General features: G+C 44.2%; 1 long non-coding RNA gene across 1 annotated transcript; it reads right to left on the bottom strand.

Annotated features, from left to right (window-relative positions):
• Positions 1 to 786: 786 nt before the first annotated feature.
• LOC137452873 (uncharacterized) lies at positions 787 to 11,825 on the bottom strand. Its single transcript, XR_010990186.1, has 3 exons — positions 11,685 to 11,825; positions 7,236 to 7,332; positions 787 to 1,049 (listed from the first exon to the last, which is right to left on the bottom strand). It is a non-coding gene; the product is annotated as an uncharacterized lncRNA (long non-coding RNA).
• Between the last annotated feature and the right edge of the window lie 588 nt (positions 11,826 to 12,413).

The following is a 12,413-nucleotide window of genomic DNA, read 5'->3' as shown; positions in this document are numbered from 1 at the left end:
AGGGGAGGAGGGGGAAGAGATTAAAAATTCATTAAACTCGTAGTGTGAGGAGTTAAACAGGAATCTCTTGGTTTCTATATAGGTATTAAAAGTATGTATTTATTTATGTTATGTATTTATTTTATTTATTTATACTTTTAAAAAATATTTTAAAATGTAAAAAAAAAAAAACCAAACCACCTTTATCTACTATACTCTAAGGAGTATTTTAGCAGGTCAGAGCCCGTGCTGCAACGGGGCCGGCGCGTTCGCGGTGGGGTTGGCGCGGGCACCGTAGAAGCCCTCGTTACCATGGGACAGGAGCTGCGCTTTGCTAGGGACTCCGCTCATGCGCCCTATGGCAGCGCGTTGCTACGGATTCGGCGCGACCGCTCTGCCTCCTCGTCTCTATGCCCGTGGATGCTGTACGCTCCGGGCTCTGAGCTTGGTCCTCCACTGTAGCTCCGCTCCTCGCCTTATGACGTAAGCACGTCCCGCGGCTGCTGCGCTGGTGCTCCGTGGTGTAGCTGTCCGGCATCTCCCGCCTATAGCAGGGGGGTTGGAGTAGGTCATCTCTGAGGTGTCTTCAGACCTGAGCCATTCTATGAACCTAGATTGCTACTGTAGGTGGCCAGGTTTGGTGCTAGCAAGTTCGGCTACGCTCAGCCTTGGCAGAACTTCGCCGTCGCGAATGCAGATTGCATTGAAATGCATTGCAGATTGCGTTGGTCACAGATGCAGAATGCATTGATCACAGATGCAGATTGCATTGAAATGTATTGCAGAATGCGTTGATCACAGGTGCAGAATGCATTGTTTGCAGATGCAGAATGCATTGATCACAGGTGCAGAATGCATTGTTTGCAGATCTGGTGCTTGGGGACATGGTGTAGTGACAGACGTGGTGGAGTGGGCAAAATGGCTGGACTGGATGGTCTTGGAGGTCCTTTCTGGCCTGGATGATTCTATAATTGTCTTAGTAAAGGACTGATTGCAGATGCAGAATGCATTGATCTGCAGATTGCAAAATGCATTGATTTCAGTGACTCCCCAGCAGTCAGTTTTGTTGCCTATATGCAAATAACATTAGTCAGCCGACTTCTAAAGTACTGTTAAGGAGACAACGTTTGGAAAGTTACACCAGTTGCCTGGTAAAGCCACATACAATATCAGGAATATAGTTTGTGATGTGACACAGGGAAAGAAAGAATGCTTCTCCATGTCAATAATCACTAGGAAGAAGCTGCTCTGCTATAGTGCCTTCACTTCTGGAAACTTACAAAAGAGTAGGACAAAACTGGAGAAAGAAGTCTAATAATGTAGCATTAGTACAGAATCAAACCCATTTATATCTGTGATGCCTCAAGAGAATTAATTATTGCTTGAGTTTTACTTGCACTTTCAACTTGCACATTGACAAAAAGAACACCAAGTAAATCCCCTTGTTGTAGAAGTACCTCTGACAGCCAGAAAAGCTCTCTGCAAAAACAGGCACTTTTTACCCACAGACCATGCTCCAATTGATACTGAGCCCTAACTCCCCATCCTAGATGCATAATAAAAATGTCCTTACTGTTCCTAGGTTTAAGATAACACAGGGATATAGATAGATAGATAGATAGATAGATATACACACAAATATATATATATATATATATATATATAAAAACTTGTACCTGGCCTTCCAGATGTGACATTCCAGGTAAATTTTCAATTCTCTCAGAAAGGAAAAATATGAATAAATAGATAAATAAATAAAGGCAGAGGAAGCACAGCAAAATGCCTTCATAATCATTGTTGCTTCTTGCCAGAAAAACTTCCCATCCCAAGCCAAAAAGAGACAGGTTCACCGTGTCTCATAAGACCTCGTGCCCTACACTCCAGCTTACCATGCTGAATATCTCTTTAAGAACTCAGACTAAGAGCACTCTCCTCTTAAATTTTGCAGAGGCATCATAGGCAGAGCTCCAGGGGTTACAAAATACTGTCTCAGGGGCAAAATGCCATGAAATAAGATCACACTGCCAGACACAGCTTATAAACAAGAAAATCTGAATTCTCAGCAAAGCCTGGGATTTGTCAAAGCACCCATGGACACATGAGAAAGCCTACATGTCTGATGCTTTGCTCCTAGAAACTCTTTGCTAGGAAAGAAAATGCTGCAGCCACAGCACTGCTCCCTGTGTCCAGGTTTGCAGCGAGTCAATTCTGGAGACTGCTCAAAGGAAAACTGCAATGTTAAAATCAGATACCTTTTCCATTTCTATTATTGTTTGCTCCCAGATAAAGCAAGGTACGACAAATCAATTTGAAAATAGCTTTTAATGTACCTCCAAGCCTTCCTGGAGTTTAACTGCTCATTTCCTCACTCAGAGATGCTCTGCTGACACCGCTACATTGGGCAAGGCATTCTGAGCACCATTGCAAATCAGCATTTACTATTCATTTCTTGATTAAAGGAGACTTTAGAAGTTGCTCTGGAGAAAAAAGGGAAGGGAGCAAGCAAGAAGGAATCATTGCCTCATCAGCACCAGCAGATGTCAAGGAGCAGGGACAGATGTAGGTATGTGTACCTATAGAATCATAGGATATCTCAAGTTGGAAGGGACCCATAAGGATTGCAGAGACAAATTTCCTGCTCCTTACAGGACTACCAAAAAGCACATCATATGGCTAACAGTGTCACCCAGACCTTCCTTCAACTCTGACAGGCTTTGTAGACAGATTAGATACATAGATTAGAGAGAGAAAGAGAGATTAGATAGATGGTTCACTGCAATTTGTCCCCTCTCAGGACATTTCCCTTTCCTACAGGAGAGGCATGAGCCCTCCCATCTCTTCCACTCCTCTGGCATCATGACTCTAACCTGTCAAAGACTGTTCACTGCATTTTACATAACTTCATTGGTCTGACTTTCCAACTGGTTAACAGCCCTTATCAGCAAATAAAAGACTCCAGAAGCAGATGAGCAAAGTGATTCAGAAAGCCATAAAAACTGGAAAGGGAAAGCTGTCTGTAGTTAAGCAAGCCTCAACTCCTGCTCCCCAGCAAACTGTCCCAGTAAATATAGAGAACTAGCAGGTTTATTACCCTCCCTCTGATTGTATGTCATTATTACAGCATTGTTTTCCCACATACCAATTCCTCCTCAGCTCCCACTTGCAATAAAAAGCAGAGCTTTGGGTTCTTTTTAAAGATTAATAGACCCAGTTGCCCTCACACTCTAAACTTGTGAAGTGGCTGAATATCACTTTCAAAATTCCATATTCAAGGCCCTGGCAGTTATCTGCTGGGGCTTGAAGTCAACTAAGTCATGAGTTACAGTAGGGATGCATGGAGGGAAAAGGTTGGCTGAGGACTAGGATCACTGTGGAGAAATGAGACCTGTTGAAGGACTGTTCCTTTAAATAAGAAACTCCAAACCCAGCAATTGTTTCTGATGAAAACAAACAAACAAACCACAACATTAAAAACAGCTTCCTCAGAAGTTTACAAAAGAAAAACATGGAATTTGGCACAGAGTGCCTTGAGGCTGAATCTGTCTGTGTTCTATTTTGCAGACAATTAGGAAGCAATACCCAAACCAAAGCACAAAGTCTGTTGCTGGAACTTGTTCATTCAAGTGGGAGAAATACTCCCCTTGAGATTTGATTTGCATAGCCTGGAGTAGGATGAGTGTGGGAAGTCACATGCCCAGCTCTGTGCACAGGTGGCATGGATCTTTTGGATGGAAAAAAAAACCTGAAACTTGGTTACTTCCTTTTGGTGATAGGAGACACTTTGCAAACACACACTTGCAAGCAAGGGTTGATTTTGATTTGGCTTTCCCAACCACAGGAGGTTTGCTGATTGCTCTTGTCCCTCATCGTCCCTGCTCAGCATCCATGCAGAGGCTTGCTATGCAGCTGCAAGGTCCACAGAGCTGCACCAGGGTCCACAGACCCATCCCACAGTGCTCCTTCAGCTGTCAGGCTGGGCATAGGCTGACAATTTATGAAGAAAACTCACTACATCAAGCCTTGCTGCTCACGAGGTTTGAGAGGGACAAGAAAGTAACCCTTACAATCCCAACATAACACAAAGAGCTAGTAGGAAGACCCACTACGGCAGCACAGAGAACTCTCATGTCCCTAGGCTTGGTGTCCAGTTTGAATTCTGGCCATGGGCCTGGCCATTTCCCTGGACAGAGCAAGCTGGGACTCCTTCCTGGCACAACTTTGAAGGGAAGGACAAGTGAAAATAAATCTGTCTAACATGACCTTCACTACAAGTCAGTGTCAGTTACAAAAGAGGAAGTACACTCAAATGGAACAGCAGCAAGTCCACGGGCTCTAGAAGCTCTCTTGCCAATGCAGAAATGCTTCATTTTAGCTCTGGCTATGATGTCTGCATTTAGTATTCATTGCCGTGTCGCTGATCCTCATGAATTCCTCCCATGTGTATGTGTCTCTCTCATCCATTTCTATCAACATCCCACTGTAATTTATTATTAGTTAAGAATTAATAGACACTTGGAAGTATAATGTTACATTTTTCTCTTATCTTCTGGTGCTCAGAAGCATTTCATGCAGCAGATCAAGCATTAAATCTGTCATGTAAACACATTATTTTGTCATGTAATGCATTATGATCGCAGACTACCAGGAAAATGAAAAGCACTTAATGGTTTATGTTTGATGTGTACTGTCAACAGAACTCAGGAAGGATTTATAAGGTGTTGTAGTTTAATGAGTACCTGTTTAATAGGGTTTGCTGTATCATTCGAGAACGTGACTTTACAGGAGACATGTGATACAATGAATTTCAATGTGAATTACAAAGCTCAATCTAGATCTCCAGGCTTCCACACAGCAAAGATAATAAGATCCAAGGGGCTGTTTATAAGCAATAAATCATGACCTTTCCTCGTTTTTCTCCTGGAATATTCCTCTCTCCTCCATCAGGTTTTATGAAGCTTCAGGCATCATGGCTGAAAGTGCCATCCAGTATCTCTGAATTATAAAATTCAATTTTTTTTCCTGTGGAATAACTCAGCTACAGACAGGAAATGAATGAACTAAAGGGGGAAGAGCAAGCTGATAAATATGAACCTACCAGACATCCAGTCAGTCACTGACAAGCCTGGCAAAGTTTAAAGGAAAAGAAACAAACAAAAGAGTTTGATGATGGCTTGGGAAAGCTTCAGTGAGAGGATATCTAGGGGGAGTCTCAACCCAGCAGACTCCTAACAATCCCTTCCCCCTGCCTCCCCCCCAGTACTTGGCCAGAGGTATCACAACAACAGCTCCAAAAAAAGGCAAAATTCTGAACACAGATGGATTTTCCTCTTCCTTTCCTCCCCAGGATGCTGCTGGGAGCAAACTCAGACAAAATAGAATGTGATATGGCAAAACCCAGAGAGGAGCCTGGAGGCAAATCCTAATCCCATCGTCAGTCCACAGAAGAACCACTCAAGCAGTGTGAATAGAATAGAATAGAATAGAATAGAATAGAATAGAATAGAATAGAATAGAATAGAATAGAATAGAATAGAATAGACCAGACCAGACCAGACCAGGTTGGAAGGGACCTTCAAGATCATCACGTCCAACCCAGCAACTAATCCAACCCACCTAAACAACTAACCCATGGCACCAAGCACCTCATCAAGTCTCCTTGATGCAGCTCCTATATGCAGCTGAGAGAGAGGCCCTGTAGCTTCCCAGCACCTTGCTTCCAGTATTTTAATTGATACAGACTGTTCTGGTGACATTGCTGTGACAGGACCTCCATGGGCTTTGTAATCTGCATACTCACACTGGGCATCTCTCAGCAAGCTTAATGAAACCAACTCCATTCCTCTTCAGCACTGGAGAGGTTTCATTACACATGAAATCCGTCTGAAGAAGGCAACCACAGCAGAGAAGGTTTCCAGGGAAAGCAGAGGCACATAGACAGCATCTGTATGTACTCAGCTTACTCAGCTGTAGGCTTTGTGCTCCTCTCACTCCTGCTGTATGTTTATTGCACAGTTATGGTACTAGAAACCACTCAGGAAGGATGAACACATCCCCCAGCTTTGTAAACTAAGGGATCTAGAGAGAAAATAAGTGATCAGCTTGGTCAGAAATAGCACTGAAATCCACAGTCAGGGGCCTCTCATTACAATTTTATGATGATTAATGTCCTTCTGCAAGTTGCAGATCCTCTGCCTACTCTGTTCTCTGCAATCCGTCCTGTGCTGTGATACAGCCAGCAAAGGGCCTGTAGAGATGCTGATCTCTACATCAATGATGCTGATCTCTACATCAATGATGCTGATGGTGTTCAGAGCATGAGCATTAACACTGGAGCCTCATTGTGGAACATGCTTGCCAGATGTGCAGGTAGACTGAGAAACCTCAGCAGATTGATGACATCTTTGCCCACAGCTAAGAAGCTAGCTTTCTAGAGAGACAGTGTGATGATCTTTAGTAGAGCTCTGCACTTAGTAGCCTACTACATAATCTTAACCATTAATGATGCAACTAGGAAAAAATGTTTTAAAAAGCTAGAACACCACCAACACCCTGTTCAAGAGAAGAAGTTGAAGACTTGATCCCAGCTGAAGGACAATCCACTGTTAGTAATTTCAGAGACAGCCATGCGCTCCAGCACTGGTCCAGCTAGGGCAGAACCTGCACATCTCACAAGGCAATGAGGTGTTATACACACAGGACATTTTCCTCAGCAGTCCTGTTTAACCTAACTGTACTGTGAAAGCCACACAACAGACACAAAGCCTCATACTGTGAGTCCCTATGATATGGACTCAGGGTCTTGCACACAGCTCCCCCACAAAAGAGCATCCCACACCTTTCGTCAGGTGGGCTGGGACACCTTCTGGACCTGCCCTATCCTCCCTTCCTTCACTATGGAAGGAGCCAAAAGCAATAACCTACCAACTGGATCCAAGTTAGAGGTCCCCTTGACCTCAGGTTACTCAGTTCACAGGATAGAGCCTTAAAACTTCTCTTCAGAGGGGCTGGGTTAGAATTCATCGAGATCTGATGCAATTAAATGCTCTAAGTTATTAATATTAACAAGATATACTGCTCCCCATTTACAAATGATTTGCATTTTTATGCATTCTTTTAGCATGGATCATCACGAATTTCTTTGGTATTCATGAGGTTGCAATTTGTGTATTTCCATAATTACCTCATCATAGTCTCCATTAGATAATGGACCAAGGACATAAAACACCAAGCAGAATTCAAAAGCAGCATCAACTCACCACTCCATCAAGAGACTGATTTCCCCTTGTCCTTGAAGCAGAGCTCACAGGAGTGTCCTGGGAGAGCTCAGTCCTGGCATGAGCTGATGTTTACAGGCTGAAATTAAAAATACAAGCAACACAACAGTGCTGGATCGTTACGGTCCTTGGGAGTTTCCATACTCCCCTGCTAAGGTTCATTGGTAAGTTCTCTGCACTCAGCTCCCTTGGGCTTCATAGGACTACACCACGTGTATTACAAGCCAAGAAGTCACAGTTATTTCAGTTCCAGTTTTTAAAGTAGGACACAGCTGAGATCTGAAGGGCTCACAGAACACCTTCTGCACACCAGGTCCAAAACAGTCTTGGACAAACAGTCCCCCACACTAATGCATTGCCGTTGCGTCCCCCGAGGGAAAATTTGCATCCAAAACTAACCCAACCCAAATTTCATGGATAATTCACCAGTGCACTGGAGAGAGAGATTGAGGAAGAAGGAGAGATGAATTTCATGTACATAAAATCCTTTTTATGTACTTAGGAAGGGATATGAACAGCTTTAAAATTCCATTGCTGGGCAAGCGATCTAAAACGCCCAATAAATAATTCATCCCCGCAACATACATCACTGTGCAGCCTGCTCTGTGATGCAGGCCATGGCAGGGGGGGGTGTCTCACTTTGTCATAGAGAGACAACTTAATTCAGTGCAAAGTGAATAACCCAAAATCCCATAAATGATTCATCACTGGATTAAAAGCTATAGATTTCTCCACTGAAATTCTTGGCCCCGTATTAAATATGCAGATGATTGTGTGGTGTATGTTAACTACTGGATGGCTTAGTTAAGCATGACACCAGCTCTGGTGTTTGAGAGCAGCTTTGAAACCCTGAATCTTCATTAGATGTACATCTGAGCATGAAAAGGGGTTACTTTCAAGGATTCAAGGTTCATTAACATCAACAGAATTATAGAGCGTATACATGAAGGAGGAGAGCCATGCCCGTGTATCACAGTATCACTTAGGTTGGAAAGGACCTCGAGGATCATCAAGTCCAACCTATCAACACAGACCCCATGACTAGACCATGGCACCAAGTGCCATGTCCAATCTCCTCTTGAATGCCTCCAGGGTCGATGACTCAACCACCTCCCTGGGCAACCCATTCCAATGACGAATGACTCACTCGGTGAAGAACTTCCTCCTCACCTCAAGTCTAAACTTCCCCTGGTGCAGCTTGAGACTGTGTCCCCTTGTCCTGGTGCTGGTTGCCTGGGAGAAGAGGCCAACCCCTTCCTGGCTACAACCACCTTTCAGGTAGTTGTAGAGGGCAATGAGGTCACCCCTGAGCCTCCTCTTCTCCAGGCTAAACAACCCCAGCTCCCTCAGCCTCTCCTCATAGGGCTTGTGTTCAAGGCCTCTCCCCAGCCTTGTTGCCCTTCTCTGGACACGTTCAAGTGTTTCGATGTCCTTCCTAAACTGAGGGGCCCAGAACTGGACACAGTACTCAAGGTGTGGCCTAACCAAAGCAGAGTACAGGGGCTTTTGTTTCAGAAAACATAACTACAGGCAGGAATTATTCCCTGGTTTGGACTACCTGCCCTACTCCTCTTTTCCTAGGCTTCAAATAAATAAATAAAATCACACCTAAACCCCTTTCATTTTTCCTTGAAATATTTTTGTTAAAAAAAAAAAAAACCACAACAATAAAAAAACACCCACAGAAGCCTGCATTTCTGAAACAGCAGCAGCATGCAGCTTCTTCCATTCTTTAAAGGAAAAATAAATCCATTTTTAAAAAGCCATTTGGGGAAGTGGAGGATTTCCCCTTCCCTTTGGAGAAGGCTCCATGCTTGAAAGGCTAAAGAAAGTCAATGAACCTCTACCAAAGACAATTTCCCAGCAACCTTGTCCCCAGTCCTTCTAATGCTTTTTGCACACTTCAGTTTGCATCTAGAATAGAATAGAATAGAATAGACCAGACCAGACCAGACCAGGTTGGAAGAGACCTTCAAGATCATTGCGTCCAACCTATCATCCCACACCACCTAATCAACTAAACCATGCAACCAAGCACCCTATCAAGTCTCCTCCTGAGCACCTCCAGTGATGGTGACTCCACCACCTCCTCAGGCTTCCCAGTGTCCTTGGGGCCTCCTATTTCAGCGGGCTCTTAAACTGAGGTACGAGGGGAGGAGACAAAGCTTCCTACCAAAGGTTGTTACGTAGGAAGCCCCAGGCTAATCTCAGCATTTCTATCAGTTCTGAGCACTCCCCAAAGCCATCATCTGGAGGGCTCTGTGCAAAAGATCACCGCCTTTTCTTACAGACTTGATAGAAGGAGGCAGTGGATGCTGAGATGAGCTAAAGGATAGTTAGTAGTGGATGTTTCTTTTGCCAAGTCACTTCTGGCGCAGTGACTGCAAGAGGTGTTGAGCCCTGAGGGTTTATGTTTTAAAATAGCAAGAGAAATCAAAGCCACGCTGCTCCCAGCGGGGATTGGGGCTCAGGAGCACCAATTACAGTAACAGGAACACCTGTTACTGAGACTTGCAAAAAAACTTGTGTTGCTAGAGGACACATAAGCCAGAGCCCAGGCCAAGCATGCTGAAAGCGTGTGTCGGAGCCAGCTATGAGATGAGGTCCTGGCCGGTACCTTCATAGTGACTGGAGGAGGTTGCATTTGTTCTGCTTGGTGGCAGCAAATCGGCAATGCCTTTACAACCTCTTCTAATCTCTCCAGCACTTCCTCTGCAGCTCAATTTTGCCATCTGCTGTCACGCTTGCAGCAGCACATCCCAGTTCCTCTTTCTGCCAGGCTAAAATTTTCCACTTTTTCATGCATTCATCTCACACTGTGTGGTTATCTCTGTTCTTTCCCCAAGTCCCATGACGCTATTTATTCTTATTTCTAATTTCCTATATACTCAGCCACACTCTCCCCTTCTGCTTTCCCTTTCTTAAGCTCCAATTAGATTCCACTTTTGGAACCCAGAGATTTATTTATATTAACCTTAAAAAATGCCTAGAAAAGCACATTCCAGCTAAGAAACAAACACAGAAAGGTAATGAAATGTGCTGCTGAGTTGGAAAGGGACCATCAGAGCAGTCAGCTCCACTAAAGTCTATTAAGAGAGGTCTCTTATTAATCTCAAAATGATATTTAATTCATTCCTCTGGTTTCTTTTTAAAGGATTTGTATTCCTAACTCAGCACTTGCCTTCCTTTTTTGTTGTTGTTGCTGTTTGGTTTTGTTTTAGTATCTCCTCCTGTTTTCTCATTAGCCAATCCCATGTCTCAAAATATTCCAATCTCCCTTTTTAATTGCTTTTCTGTGCCTCCCCCATACTGATCATGTAGTTCAGCCATTATCTCCTCACGTCAGACCTTCTTACCCAATTTAATTGGTCCTTTTGCTGCAGACATTTGTCCACAAAGTGCTGGAGTCCAGTGAAAATTATTACTTGGACCAAAAGCTAAATCCTTCTTTAATTAACCACCTTGCTCCATGGAGCAGAGCCAGACTCCCCAGATATAAGACCATTTAGGCTTGACACGGACTCTGAACAAATTAAAACCTGCTTCGTTCTAACCACAGGCTCCCAGTGCAAGCCCATAAATGCTGTAATAACTCCAGCAGCTCAGGGCACCGGGGGGAGGAGTTAAACCTGGGTGATTGCAGGTCTTAGCACTTGGCAGCGTAAGAGGTAGCAGGATGAGAGGTCTGGGAGGACTGGAGGCTTTGGGGAAACGCGTGGCAGTTATAAAGCCAATGGCTCTGTTTGTTAGCAGCAGTCTGGGAGGGACGGGAGGCAGCGAGGGCAGACTTTGCAGGGAGATCTACTTCAGAGAGTAAAAAGGGCAGCAACAAGTTGTACCGATGCGACTCTCAAGGCAAAGTGCACGCCACGCACAACGCAACAGCTGGAGCCCCACAGCTGCCAGGGGCCAGCTTTTGTCCAAGTTCGCCGACACCGGCCCCATAGAACTTCACAGCTAAAAACTCTGTGTTGGTTATAGCTGCTTACTGGAAGGTTTTCTGGGCTGCACTGCTTTATGTTTACTCAAGTGCATTACTTCTTTTTCCTTCCATGGTAAAGGTCTTAAAGACTAACGTTTCTAGATGCCAATGATACACTCTCTGACAGCCTTTTCTTTCTAAAAAAAAATCTGCTTTCATCCAGTTTTTCTTCGCTAGACCCAGAAAATGCATTCTGGGGCTTCTCCTGCTTTTGGAAAACATCATTTCTTTTTCCTCTAGATACATTTTTAAAGCATTCCCTTTAACCTTTTATTGAGCATACTGACAGCCAGGGTCAGTTCCTCAGAAATTACTTCAATGTATTTCCATTTAAAAATAACTGTCCCAGATTCCTTGCTTCCAGTTGCTACTCTGAGCCTAAACCTCAGCCTCAGTAATTGTGTTGACTAAAAAGATAAATAGAAAAAAAGCTCAGAGACATAACTTACACTCAGAGCTCCCCTACAGGATTCCTGGACTGCATTTCCACATGGCTGATCAGATCAAATTATTTTGTTGACTCCTATTTCTTCTGCCCTTGTGCAGCTTCCCAAAGCAGGACCTTCAAGTACAGCCAGCACCACGGCAAACACACCAGAACCTTCCCCAGCAAGAACCAGCCCTGCTCTGAAGAAGTCATTAGTGCAGAGCTAATTAATAAGAGCAAAAGGATTGGCCCAGCCCTTGCCAATTGGAAATTGCAATTGCTGGTTTAATTAGCAAGTTTGCTTGGGGGAATAAGAAACAACAAAAAAAAGAGGAAGAAAAGGAAGGTTTGTGGTTGATTTTTGTTTGCTTGCTTTTATTGTTGTGGTGTTTTTAAGGAGTACATCAAAACTGTTTGGGTTTTATTTTTCCCCTCTTTTATTCCTTAGAGATTCTGGGGGGATCCATGCCTGGAAGCAGTGACAGGCACCCGGCTCATGGACTCTGCACATGCTGAGTACTGGGTTAGTAGCAGCTGCATTAACCAGCATGGGACAGACAAGGGGTCTCAGCTGAGCAGACCCAACTTGGGAGCCTGCAGCCACATCCTGTTTAGGGACTCTCCTCTGCCTTCCACAATGCCACCAGATCAGGGGGCAGAACAGGACCTTGAACCCAGGGTCAAAGGAGAAGGACTGACAGCCCCTAATTCACGGTCTGCAAGAAGATGCTGTAGAGCCACAAAGTCTCAC

Source organism: Melanerpes formicivorus, unplaced genomic scaffold (genome assembly GCF_026170545.1).
Source record: "Melanerpes formicivorus ecotype bairdi unplaced genomic scaffold, bMelFor1.0.p_v2 SCAF_2, whole genome shotgun sequence".
NCBI classification, from domain to species: domain Eukaryota; kingdom Metazoa; phylum Chordata; class Aves; order Piciformes; family Picidae; genus Melanerpes; species Melanerpes formicivorus.
This window is presented reverse-complemented; position numbering and strand designations above follow the sequence as displayed.